Source organism: Suricata suricatta, chromosome 2 (genome assembly GCF_006229205.1).
Source record: "Suricata suricatta isolate VVHF042 chromosome 2, meerkat_22Aug2017_6uvM2_HiC, whole genome shotgun sequence".
In the NCBI taxonomy this organism is placed as follows: Eukaryota; Metazoa; Chordata; class Mammalia; order Carnivora; family Herpestidae; genus Suricata; species Suricata suricatta.
In genome coordinates, this window is record NC_043701.1 from 16,231,592 (window position 1) to 16,243,877 (window position 12,286).

The 12,286-nt window shown below is 41.5% G+C and overlaps 1 protein-coding gene across 2 annotated transcripts in view; it reads right to left on the reverse strand.

Moving 5' to 3' along the window:
• Positions 1-12,286, reverse strand: part of CHRM2 (cholinergic receptor muscarinic 2) — a 150,884-nt gene that overhangs the window by 44,048 nt on the left and 94,550 nt on the right. The window contains exon 1 of one of the 2 annotated variants that reach the window (XR_003914740.1): positions 4,331-4,403. The gene's annotated coding sequence lies outside the window, so the exon portion shown is untranslated. Of the gene's footprint in view, positions 1-4,330; positions 4,443-12,286 lie in introns of those variants that run through there. The other variant, XM_029955430.1, reaches the window with a different exon arrangement.

Here is a 12,286-nt window from a genome sequence, read left to right on the forward strand (position 1 = left end):
GAGAGAGAGAGAGAGAGAGAGAGAGTGAGCGAGAGCGAGCAGGAGAGGGTCAGAGAGAGAGGGAGAGACAGAATCTGAAGACAGTCTCCAGGCTCTGAGCTAGCTATAAACACGGAGCCTGATGTGAGGCTCAAACCGATGAATCGTGAGATCATGACCTGAGCTGAAGTCGGATGCTCAAGTGACTTAGCCACCCAGGCACCCCTGACATAAATTCTTTTTGTTTTTGGAACTGTAACTGGCATACATCATATTAGCTTCAGACCTACAACGTAATGATTCAATATTTACATATGTTTTAATATAATTTTTGACATAGAAAGTCTACCATCCATATTACACCTGCTTTATTTAAACAAGGCATAACTTCTGCAGCATTGCATCAGCACTGACTCTTATTCAAGAAGTTTTCCAATATCCATGAGATTCTATGATACCCAGAAAGTAATCTGTTCCAATTATGTTTAAGTGTTTCAGAAGGGAAAAATGTTTAATTGCAATTAGTTTTGATCACGCTTCATAAATTGTTACCACTAGGGCACCTGGGTGGCTCAGTCAGTTAAGTGTCCGACTTCAGCTCATGTCATGATCTCATTGTTCATGAGTTCGAGCCCCACATCGGGCTCCGTGCTGACAGCTCAGAGCCTGGAGCCTGCTTCAGATTCTGTGTCTCCCTCTCTGTCTTCCCCCGCCCTGTTTGTGCTCTCTCTCAAAAATAAATAAACATTAAAAAAAATAAACTGTTGCCACTTATTAAGTGTAGTTATTCCACTGGTCAGAAAGAAGAGGTAAAAAAAAACCTGAATAGATGTCACAGAGAGGAGAGAGACCAGTTCCATGGCCCCTAGCAACAGTACCCTCTGACTAAGAGCCTGTGAAGAAAGGAATAATTCTGTCTTAACGGAGTTTTCAGCTCCCCCACCCCTTTTTCCTACCTGCAAAGGAAAAGGATGTAGGAATCTTGTATTTCCTGTGAGAGACTGGACAAAGAAAGAAGAAAACATTTTGGCAACGCCACTAGTCTCGTAATACTTTCTGGTATTTTTTGCAAGCAGACAATTGAAAACTGTTTTGCTTCCAGGCCCTAAACTGCCAAGGCCAACAGAAGACCGTAGTACAAAACACCGAGGCAGCACTGAAAAGGCTCACAGAGGTCATAGAATGTCAAGATTTGGGTTAGTATTCATTGCCTATAAAATCTATAGGGGAGAAAGCATTAAAATCGATAGAAGAAGCTGGAGTAGAAGTGTTCCATTAAAAAGCAATAATCTACAGATTATTTCACAGAAACATCCTGGATTTGTTCCTAATCCTCTTTAAAAATGGATATTGATGTGTAGATATACTTAACCATTTCCTAGAGATTGCAATGAACAGATAGGAATTAATTATTTGAAAATTATATTCTCATGAAAATGTAATACTGTCAGAATTTACTTTTTTTTTGCACTAAATATACCTGGGAAAGAATTCTTTGACTAGTTATGATATATTTTGGCCATCAAATATGGCACAGCAGCAGATAGCCAAACTTTTAAAACTAGAGTTCTCCACAAATAAAATCTATTTAAAAACTTTTAAAATCTACTTCATGAATGACCAAATGTCATACGGATTCAACTAAACAGTGTGCAGTGTGCAAAAGGGGACGTATAAGAGAGGACAGACGTGTCTCTGAGCAAAGACGCTGACTCTGTTATACACTTGGGACCAAGTCAGAAACCTTGGACAAACTGCTATGGTGGCAATCCGTCCAGGTCTGTGTGCAGGCGCACACAGATTAGAATCACCTGGAGAAGTTTTTAAATTAATACCTTTGCCCGGTGACCACCCAAGTAACTCTGATTAATTGTTCTGCTGTCGAATCCAGGCATCACTGTTAGGTGATTCTCACGTGACACCAGGGCTGAGATCCCTGGTTAGTGAAACCGTGCCTCCAGGAAGGACAGATGAACCCGCAGCTGATCTGTCTAACTGCTTAGTGGGGAACTGTGTCTTGGATAAAGAAAAGTCAATGTCATCCATTAATTTCAGCATGTTCTTCCCTAAGTTTTCATCCATGAAAACAAAACATCTGAGATCCTGGAGCACAGAGCCCTTGTGGGTCAATTAACTTCCTCCTGAGCTTCTCCTCGAGCTTTCTCAGGCAACGAATCCGTCACCCAGTGTTAAGTCACCCAGTGTTAAGTCACCCACTGCGAAGTAACCATCACTTTGCCACTTGGCTCTCCTGCACTCAAGTTCTTCCAAGTGGGGGATCATGTTTTCTTTAACGCTCATGTTTATTCCCTATCACTTTGCCTGGTACTTAGGAGAGAGACACTTGCCTATTCAGTAAGTATATTAATTAATGGAAAATATAAGGAGATGTGAGCAAGCATTAGGCACCAGGGTCTCCGTTTCTCTGGATACTTCCATTTTATTTTTTCTTTCTTTTCTTCTGGTCTAAACTTTCTGCTCTCTTCCCTCTTTTTTGTTTGCTTGTTTTGGTTCTCTCGAACTCTTGGACAAGGTTTTGCCTCAAACGTAATTTTCTCTTTTTCCTCCTCCACTTCTGCTCCCTTCTCTCATTTATCTAAGTAATATCACACTCCAGTGTATTAAGCTATGTTGCAATTTCTGTCTTCAATTTACCTGCAAGTGGGTAAGTTCTTTTGAAAGCAAGGACTGTATCTTCATCACAATTCCTACTATGCTGCAGAGTATCATTCCAGTCCTTAATCAACCGTTGTTGACTTTCAGGGATTTAATTATTTTTCTGTGAGTGAACTCTGAGTCAGATGGAGGTGGCTTCTCAGGAGTACAGAAGGTACTTTGCATAAGTGTAGATTTTCATGAGACCTTTACTGGCTCTTGTAACCGGTGCTGCTGTTTACTCAGTACAACGCTGTGCTCTAGGAGATGAAGCAGATCTTGTAAGTCTGTGCTGTTGTTTTCCAAACTGCTTGTAAGGAAATGAAATGTGTACTCTTCCAAAAATTGTATTTCTCCATCAAATCTGAATTGAAATTATGTTTTCATCTTCTGAATATGAAGGACCTACCAGATGACCCCTGAGACCAGGGAGTGGGCTTTCTGCTCTTATTGAGAGTTTATCTAAACGTACCCAAATTTCTCTTCCCCCTCCCCTACCACTCTACCCCGTACCATCCATTCAGTTGACAATAATATTGTTACTCCAGAGTTTTAAAAATGTGGCTCCATGCCGCCCAGTGTAGCCTGAGACCCTATTATCTTTTACAGATGTCCAAAAAAGTTCACTGAGAAGCTATTTTTATGTTCATGCCTAGACCCTGAACCTTTTTTGGGAATGGTCTGATGTCACATGAACAATGGTGACCCAGGAAAATGTGGGCCTTGGTGTCTGTGACTATGTTTAAGCACATCTTCCCCATTCTGGGGACACTGGGAATATCTCCCAACAGCCCCATCCTCAAGGTCCCGATTTCCACTCTGCTGGAGCTCAGAAGGGGCCTGTAGGACTGGCAATCCTAGAACCTGACATTGGCACCCACATCTCTCAGGCGCCCTTATCTCAATGAAAAATTCCTCATTACTCCCTCACCCAAATCGCTTACTCTGGGTGAAAGAGTATAGGCCTCTTTAAAATGTGTATTTTGGGGGCACCTGGGTGGCTCAGTAAGTTAAATATCTAACTCTTGATTTTGGTTCAGGTCATGATCTCGGAGTTCATGGGATCAAGCCGTGGAGCCTGCTTGGGATTCTGTCTTTCCCTCTCTCTCTCCAGCCCTCCCCTGCTAGCACAGGCATGTGCATGCATTCTCTCTCTCTCTCAAAAGAAAGAAATAATTTTAAAATGTTTAAAATTTATACTTTAGGATCTGTTTTATTTTATTTACTTTGGATATACTTTAATGTAAAAATTAGTTCAGTAGTAGATACATATTTACTTGTTTGTAAGTTATATACACATTTATTTGTGGGTAATTCTCAATCTTATGTTTAGGAGCAAGATGTGTGTAGAGAACACCATTAGAGGAAAGGCTAGGGAAGGAGTGTGGAAAAGCGGGTAAGAGAAGGTGGAAGGAAGAGAGCGTGAAGGGGAGAAAAAAGGAAAAGGGGGAGAGGAAGACGGGCCAGGACTTGGGTCACCGTTGTTCACGTGCCATCGGGTCCTGTGCTAGAAGAGATGCAGGGTCTCTGGGGCGCAAATATAAGACCCCTCTCTCAGCCCCTTTTCTTTATATCTTTCAAAGGCAGGAAACAACTGAGACTGGGCAGACTAGACTGAGTGACACACAGATTCTTAATAATAATAATAATAATACTGTCAACTGAAAATGCATCGAGGACACAGCAAGTGGCTCACCTCCATCCTATCGGACAGACGACTATTTCAGGTCATTGGTGCCTCTTCTCGCTCTCGACCCCCCAGGACTTCCTCACCTGTTCTCACTTTCAGCAGATGCCTGTGTCCTCGGCTGTTCCGATGAGAAAACAGAAAAGAAGGAAAGAAAATGTCCACATGTTCCCACTGTGCCATTTAACAGCTACAGGCATCAGGGCCCCCCATGCTCTCCCTAGTGTGCTGCTACCAGAGAAGAAGCCCCTACATTCCAGCCAGGGACTGCATCCCCCTCAATCAATAGGGGGCCATCTTTTCTCATCTGCCCTAGGACGTCTCCCTCCTAATTTTCTCCTCGTTCTCACCAGGCTCATTCCCATTAGCATACAAATAATTTGCCAAATTCTCACTAGAAAAATGGAAAGGTTTTTTTTTTAATGACATCAGTGTCATCAGTTTCAAGATGTGCCCCCAAATGGAAAGACTGCATTGTATCAAGCAGCCCCAAGGAATGACTGTTATTTTTTCTAAACAGGCGATTGAATGGCAAATATTTAGTTATTAAATTTCTATTTTGGTTTATTAGGCATCAAAATTTAACTTGATTTCTTAGCAAACTGAATTAATAATTCTTGGATTGACACTATGTTTGGATAAATTAGAGATGTTGCTTCAATAAAATCTTTACATTTTAATCCAGACATGAAGATTTCTTATGCAGTAACCCAAGTCACAGGAGTCATAAAGTTTTTAAATCAGTTTCGGAATTCTACAACACATCTTGTATATTCAGTAAAAAAAGAAAAGAAAAATGAAAAAGAAAACTTTTTCAAATGACTGAGGGTCAAGACACGAGGTGTTTAATATATTATGAAGACTTGCAATCGTGGTATGCTTTGTGGCTTTCCCAGATAAATATATATATCTCCTTGCTAGCTCTTCATTGGTCAGAGATCTTCACTTATTTCTCGGATGTCACTAAACAGTAGTCCAAAAGAACAATCCAATATTTTCATAATTTAGAGGATGTCCTTGCACAGCAGAGAAATGTACTCATGTTTTTCCTCTGACTCGTGTCTTTGTCAGCTTGTTTAACTCTACACTTCTGGTTCGTCTGCAAGAGTCTCAAATCAGTGGACCAGTAATAAGTCAACACTTGGAAATCAGAACCCACTGACTGCCATGTCAATAATGACACTTCTGGTTCCTTCCTTAATAGAGCTATTGGGGGTGTGGGGTGGCGGGAAGCATAATGACAGCTTTTGCATTGATAGGAGTTGGCTGCTTCCAAACAATTGGGCTGGAAAAGTCACGGAAATGGCCATTCAAAGCCCTGACTTCCTGCCCTGGTGAATTCCTGACTTTTGATATTGCCTCCTCAGCACAAATTAAAACGGCGTTTTGGCACTTGGTGTACAGGGCCAGCCAAGATGGCTGTCAACCCAGGCCAAAGTACCAACCTCTTCCATTAGGTGCTCCAGAGGAGTCCTGGGGGATATAGTCTGGGCAGTGGGTCCTGGGGCTCACCTCCCATCATCTTAGACGTCGCCTCTAAGTAGAACATACCCACTGTCTGCTGGGGAGGGGTAGGTGGGAAAAGGGGTCCTCATGCTACTGCTTGCACAGATCTTCTGGTAAAATGGGTGTAATAACACAAAAGAAAAAGAAAAACACTTCTCATGGTTCCATTCCCTCTCTCTGTTCCCTGCCTGCATTGATTTGTTACTTCAGATTACATTTTTAAACAACACTCTTGGCAACTGGCTATATATCCACAGGCAAAGGGATCTGAGCTGAGGCTCATGTGTCTGCAGTCCCCACTCATTTCATAATAAAGGATAATATGAAGATGACCTAACAACAGCAACGGGAGTATATTAGTAATTTTCAAACCTGCTGTGCAAGGGGGCGTGGGTGTGGATAGAGGCTTCCTGTCTCCTTTGCAACTGATAAGCTCCACTTATATCTATTTAATCTATTGGTGTTCTGTGATGGCGAATTCCAAAACTAGATCTATTTCCAATCTGGGCTTCCTGTTACTATCTATACCCATTAATCTTAGGTCAGAGTGAAACAGCTTTTCTAGATGACTAAGAGTTGGCATTTCCCCTTAAACAGTACATTTATATTAAGGATCATCTAGAAAATAGTTCAAACAGAAAAGAAATAGTACATAAAAAGAATGCATAAAAACTAAGAAAGAATCAAAACAAAAAGTCCACTGACTAACAATCCTTTCTCTTTCTTCTCGTAAAGGCCATATGCTATATTCTATGCCATTCCAGAATCCTGAAATAGACTCCTTTTCACGAGCTTACCCCCCCTTGTTCAAAACTCTTTTTAAATTCTACTCTCTATGATGACAATTATAGTATCTCTCCTTTTCCCACCAAAAATCTATATCAGAGTGGAGAGAGAATCCAAAAATGTTTCCTTTTGAGTTACTCCTAACACTAAGAGGGCTTGAAGGATGAAATAAGGTGCTCAATAATTATTGGTTGATGCATTATCCCCATTTATTTAAGTATAATAAAATATATGACAGAAATTAAAAATAAAAACTCATGATAGATGCTTAACAAGTACAGTTAGTGTTCATGTGGCAATTTATAACACTTTGCATAGATAACGTATGTTTACTGTGCTAAGCTGAAATTCAGGGATCAAAAGAACAGGTCCTCATTGTTATCAGTTTAGTCTGATAACAATAGTTATTAAAGACAACAAACAAAAAATTCCCTGCCCCCACAAACATCTAGCATCAAAGAGCATAAAGAATTTCTCAAATGTTAGCATATATGCAAAACCAACTGCTCAGACCAGTGGCCCTACTTTCTAGGACTCTAACAGCTTGGCAGAGCCAAATATGCTTCCCTAAGAAAGGGGGGGCGGGCGGGGGGAGGCCAAGACACTCCTCATGGGGATGAAGTGATCAAGTTGAATCATGTTCCATCATGGTTGTGGACATTCAACTCAAAGTTGGAATCTGATGAATGACACGCTACATACAGTACAATGAGTCCCATTTTATTCTACTGTTGAAACTGAGACTTGGCCATTGGGGAAATCACAAGTAGTGAAGTAGGAGGTGAGGGAATAAAGGCAGAAATATTCCAAGGAAGTAAAAGTAAACATACACCAAGCAGAAACATAAAAACAAAAACCAACCAACCACAAACCCAGTCCCTAAAAGTGCCATCTTCACTCACATCATTATTATTTGGGCCAGGAACATAAGTTATAAAACCTGAGTTAATTAACGTGCTGTTATGACTGGAGTATCAAATGTTTTGGCTAACGAAAGAAGCAGTCAGGACACATTTTAGAATTTGGTCATGAGACATTGGGAGGAAAGATGAATGTTTTTTCTCACAAAGGGGAGTTGGTCAGTGTTAAAAAAATCACAAATGTTTCAAACTCTCTTATGGCTAAATGGCAATTTGGACTACCAGAGTTATAAAGGAAACTGTGAAAAATGGTTGGTCCTGTGGTTACTCTACCTGTGAAAATAATTGACATACAACTAAATGACAATTACTGTGGAGAGTGAGACCTGCTCCATTTGAATTAATGTGCCATAAAAAGGAGAAAACAATTGAAGCAGCCACTGAGAAATGTTATTAGTGAAAAGGGACTCTGGCTAAAGCATTTCTTTCATAGAGAATGCTATTAATTTACAGTATGTTAAATAATTTATAATAAAACTTATTAGACAGATTCAAATATGCCATGACTGACTGTTCTGTATCAGAATTTTAAAAAGATTTTTACTTTTGCTTTTGCCCATTAAAAGAATCACTCATTTCTTTCATGGCTATAACTCAGCAATTATATACATATTCTTGAATGGAAGAAACACTCACGGATAAAAAGGAAAGAGGGTAACACAGCAAGAACCATCCCTCAGGGAATCTCTGAGCCCTCTCTAACCTTCTCTCCTCAGCCATTTTCCTTTCTTATTCTGCACACCAGCCCCAACTTCAACTACCAATCTGTACTTTTATTCTAGAACTTCTACTCTGAGCTTCAGGCTCATATATCCTACCACGTAAAACAGAAATCTATGAGAATGCCCAAAGAGAATCAAGAAAGAAAAGCGTGGTACATACAATATCTTTAGGACTGGAGGAGGAAGAGAAGAAACAGATTTCTAGAACCAGGAACTGGTTGCCACTGTGTGGCAAGGACTGCCTGACAGGAACTTCGCCTTCAGTAGAGGAATGCAACAATTTATATTGACCTGGCAGAAGGAGAGGTGAGATAATACATACCCTAATCTAACTCTCCTCTTGACTTCTGATCATGTTCTGGTGGCTCCCATTGTGTGAACTCAAGTGGCAACAGAGAACCCATGAATATAGTCCATATAACTCATCTTCCTGGGGCACCAAGTAAGGCAAAAGAGGGGAGAATAAAATATATCCAGCACACCCACCTTTTCAAGTCTTTCCTGTTTTTACTATATTCCAATCTTTCTCTGTTGTTTGTAATTCCATGAACTCATGTGGTTCATGGGGAGAAATAGAAAGGGAGTTCAGATAGGGAATCCATTGACTATGAAGAGGAAAATGCATGATGGCTAATAAAAAGAAGTAAAATACATAAGTAAACAAAACAAAAATAAAATAATGCATGAGGGTTAGTAAAAACAAAATAAGCTGAATTAATAAGTGTAGCTGATAATACACAAGTCCATAGGACTTTATGGAAAGACAGGTACTATGGAGGGAAAAGCTGGCAGAACTGCAGAATGATTCTTTTGACTCTGGATGTAAGATGGACACAAAGTAAAAGAAAAAATAGTGAAAGTTTGAGATTTCACACAAAACTAAACATGTGTACTTAGCTTACTTGCTCAGACAGACCACCTACTTTTGATAATGACACTCTGAAGAGAAAACATATAGATGTGTGTGTAATAAAGAATAGAAGAGACAACTCTGGGTAGGCTTGGATGATTTCCTCCTCCGTTTTGGTAGCTTCTCAACATGCCAGTCTTACCACAGTCTGTGTTACTATAAATGAAGAACACCAAGTTTCTGACTTATCTACCTAGCAGTGCGCCAGAGGCTCTCCCCATGTTCGAGAGGCCATTTCCCTACCACAGTTCATTTCCTGTTACATAGCTGAGTAGATCAACTCTGGCCCAAGCTCCTCTCTTAACGTCAAAGTAAGAGGATGGAAAGAACGCTGGACAGGAAAATGGCAGGTTGTGTGCGCCTATCGGAGGCCATATCCTGCTTCTTTGGTAGTCCTCCCTCTTCCTGCCCCCACCATCAGCCGGCAGTGCTGACAGACCTGAGCTGAGGGGTCCAGTGAGCAACAGGCCCTGCTGTATCTTCTAGCTTGCTTTGTCTGCCTGAGAACATTATATCATTCTTTAAATCTTAGCATATATCATGTTTGCCCTGGCTCAGGGTTTACATTTTTGGTTTACATCCATTTCTGCCACTGCTGTTACGCTCTCTGAGGGCAAAAATAATATCTGTCCTCTGTATTTTCACTGCCGGTCAGTTGAATGTTCATGACACATATTCAATGAACATTCGTTGAATGAATTATTGTGCATGTGGTATAATTAAATGTCCTGTTTGATGTGAGAGCTTACTAAATATGGGTTCCTGAAGAGGTAAAATAGATTAAACCCCTCATATAGTCAAGGTATTTATGCGCTTGGAGATCCCCAGAAAAGCTACCTCCATGTTGAATTCCATTCTGGTCAGCTGTCATCCAGGATAATGATTCTGTAAGATCTCTGCGAGGTCCATTAGCCAATATCAGAGTCAGCAGTATGGGGCAACTGACCTAGGGGCACTCAGAGGCTCAGTCTCCAAGTATGCAACACCAACAACAAAGGGAGCCGGCCTACAAGACTGTGCGAAGACGTCATCTAACAGGGGCTTTCCTGGAGTATCCACTCTGGTCGCGAAGAACACAGGATACTCGCCTAGAAGTCAGAAGTCCAGAGCTTCAGGGTTTAAAAGCTGAACAATGTCTCTGGCCCTCAATTCCTCTTCTCTAAAATGACAGGGTTGGATTATAAGATCTTCATACCAGCTCAATAAAGAGAATATGGGAATAACAATAGAAGAAAGAAAGAAGAAAAAGTGAGAGAGGATAATTAAGGTATTGCTTTGAATTTTATTTTATTTTTGAGAGACAGAGAGAGAGAGCAAGAGCAAGAGCATGAGTGGAGGAGGAGCAGAGAGTGAGGGGAACAGAAGATGTGAAGCAGGCTCTGCACGGACAGCACCAAGCCCGATGTGGTGCTGGAACCCACGAACTGTGAGATCATGACCTGAGCTGAAGTCGGACACTCAACCGACTGAGCCAACCAGGCGCCCCTAAAGTATGGCCTTGAAAGGAATATTTTGCATGCTGTAGTATTAGAACATGGCATAGTTACAAACATTATATTTTATACTGTCATATTAGAAACAAAGAACTATTTGTCCTATACCAAATATTGGGAAAAGATCAATGGATGTCTTCAAAGGTTTATTCATACACTGCCTGCCTTCTCTCTCCACATCTCCACAAGCCCTCACATCTACTTCTGCCCGTGGCATGAACGTCAGCCCACAGCCATGGGACTTGTCTCACAGAGTATGTGGTGGGATTTATCAAGGATCAGTGTTCTTCTCCCACCACCTGAAGATCCGTGTTGTCAGTCCAGTGTTCATGGGGCTAGGGAGCTAGATCAGGGGTGTCTCAAGGGAGAGCAAGAGGAGTGGCACAAAAAGCTCCAGGGACACTGTGTTTTCCTCCATCTAAGAGCCACTGAATAAGGAGGAGAGAGAAATGAGCAAGAAGGACAGATGGTGGGCAGAACTTGAGAAACTGGTAACAGGTGGGAAAGCAAAGAATGGTGTAGACCACAGCGCACCATTTCAATAGCAAAACATTTCCCTCTAGTAAGACTCAGCACACTGCCCAAGCAAAATGATTTAGTGCTTAAAATGATGAATGAGGGGGGTGGGAAGGAGTGAGAGAATGAATGAACTGATGAATGAGTGACTTCACTCAAATATTCCACTATACAGTATTCTTCCATTCCAGAGCTCGGGTTATTATTTGAAGATATCACTAGGAAATGACAGAAGACTACTTCCCTCTGCCTTCTCAGAGGCCACCGCCCCGTTCCTCCGTTCCCCATAGGCACTCAGAGCAGAGAGAATGACAAACTATCATGTCCGTTATAAATACCGTGAAACAAAGGGGGTGTAGGCGGCAGCAATAAAACCTCCGAAAGCTGACCAGCCAGCCAGCCTCTCTTGAAAGTCACATTTTATATTTTCTGCTCCAACTGTCACTTCTCTAATGCCTATCATATACCTTACACAAGGTTCCAAATCATATCTACATTGACCCCCACCTCTCCCCAGACTGGGAGTTCTGGCTAGTGGTTGCTCTACAACAAATTCCGTGTATCATCAGAATTGACAGGGTTCCCTGGATATTGATTGTCTGGCACATTCTGTTTCATTTCTGTTGGAAGAATAAAGCCGAAGTAACAAGAACCATCCGAGCTGGGTCTCCCACACGGTCCCATGCAAACGGTCTCACTCAGGTGCCCCTCTGTTTGAGGAAAAAGAATCTCAGTGGAAAAGAGCCCATGATAGAGTGTGAAAAAAAAAAAGCACTGGACACGTTCAGTCTTAGTTCTAGCTTTTCCACCAATTTACTGTGTGACTTGATACACCTTATTTCATGTTCTTGATGCAAACTCAACATTTATGAAACCAGAGGGTCTCAATAGAAAAGGACAATAAGTGAGCAAAAGTACTCAGACAGGCTCAATGAAGTGTCTAATTCTTGATTTCAGCTCAGGTCATGGTCCTATGGTTCGTGGGATGGAGTCCTGCATCTGGATCTGCACTGACAGTGTGCAGCCTGCTTGGGGTTCTCGCTCTCCCTCTCTTTCTCTTTCTCTCTCCCCCTCCCCTGCCGCAAGTGTGCATGCGTGTGTGCATGCTCTCT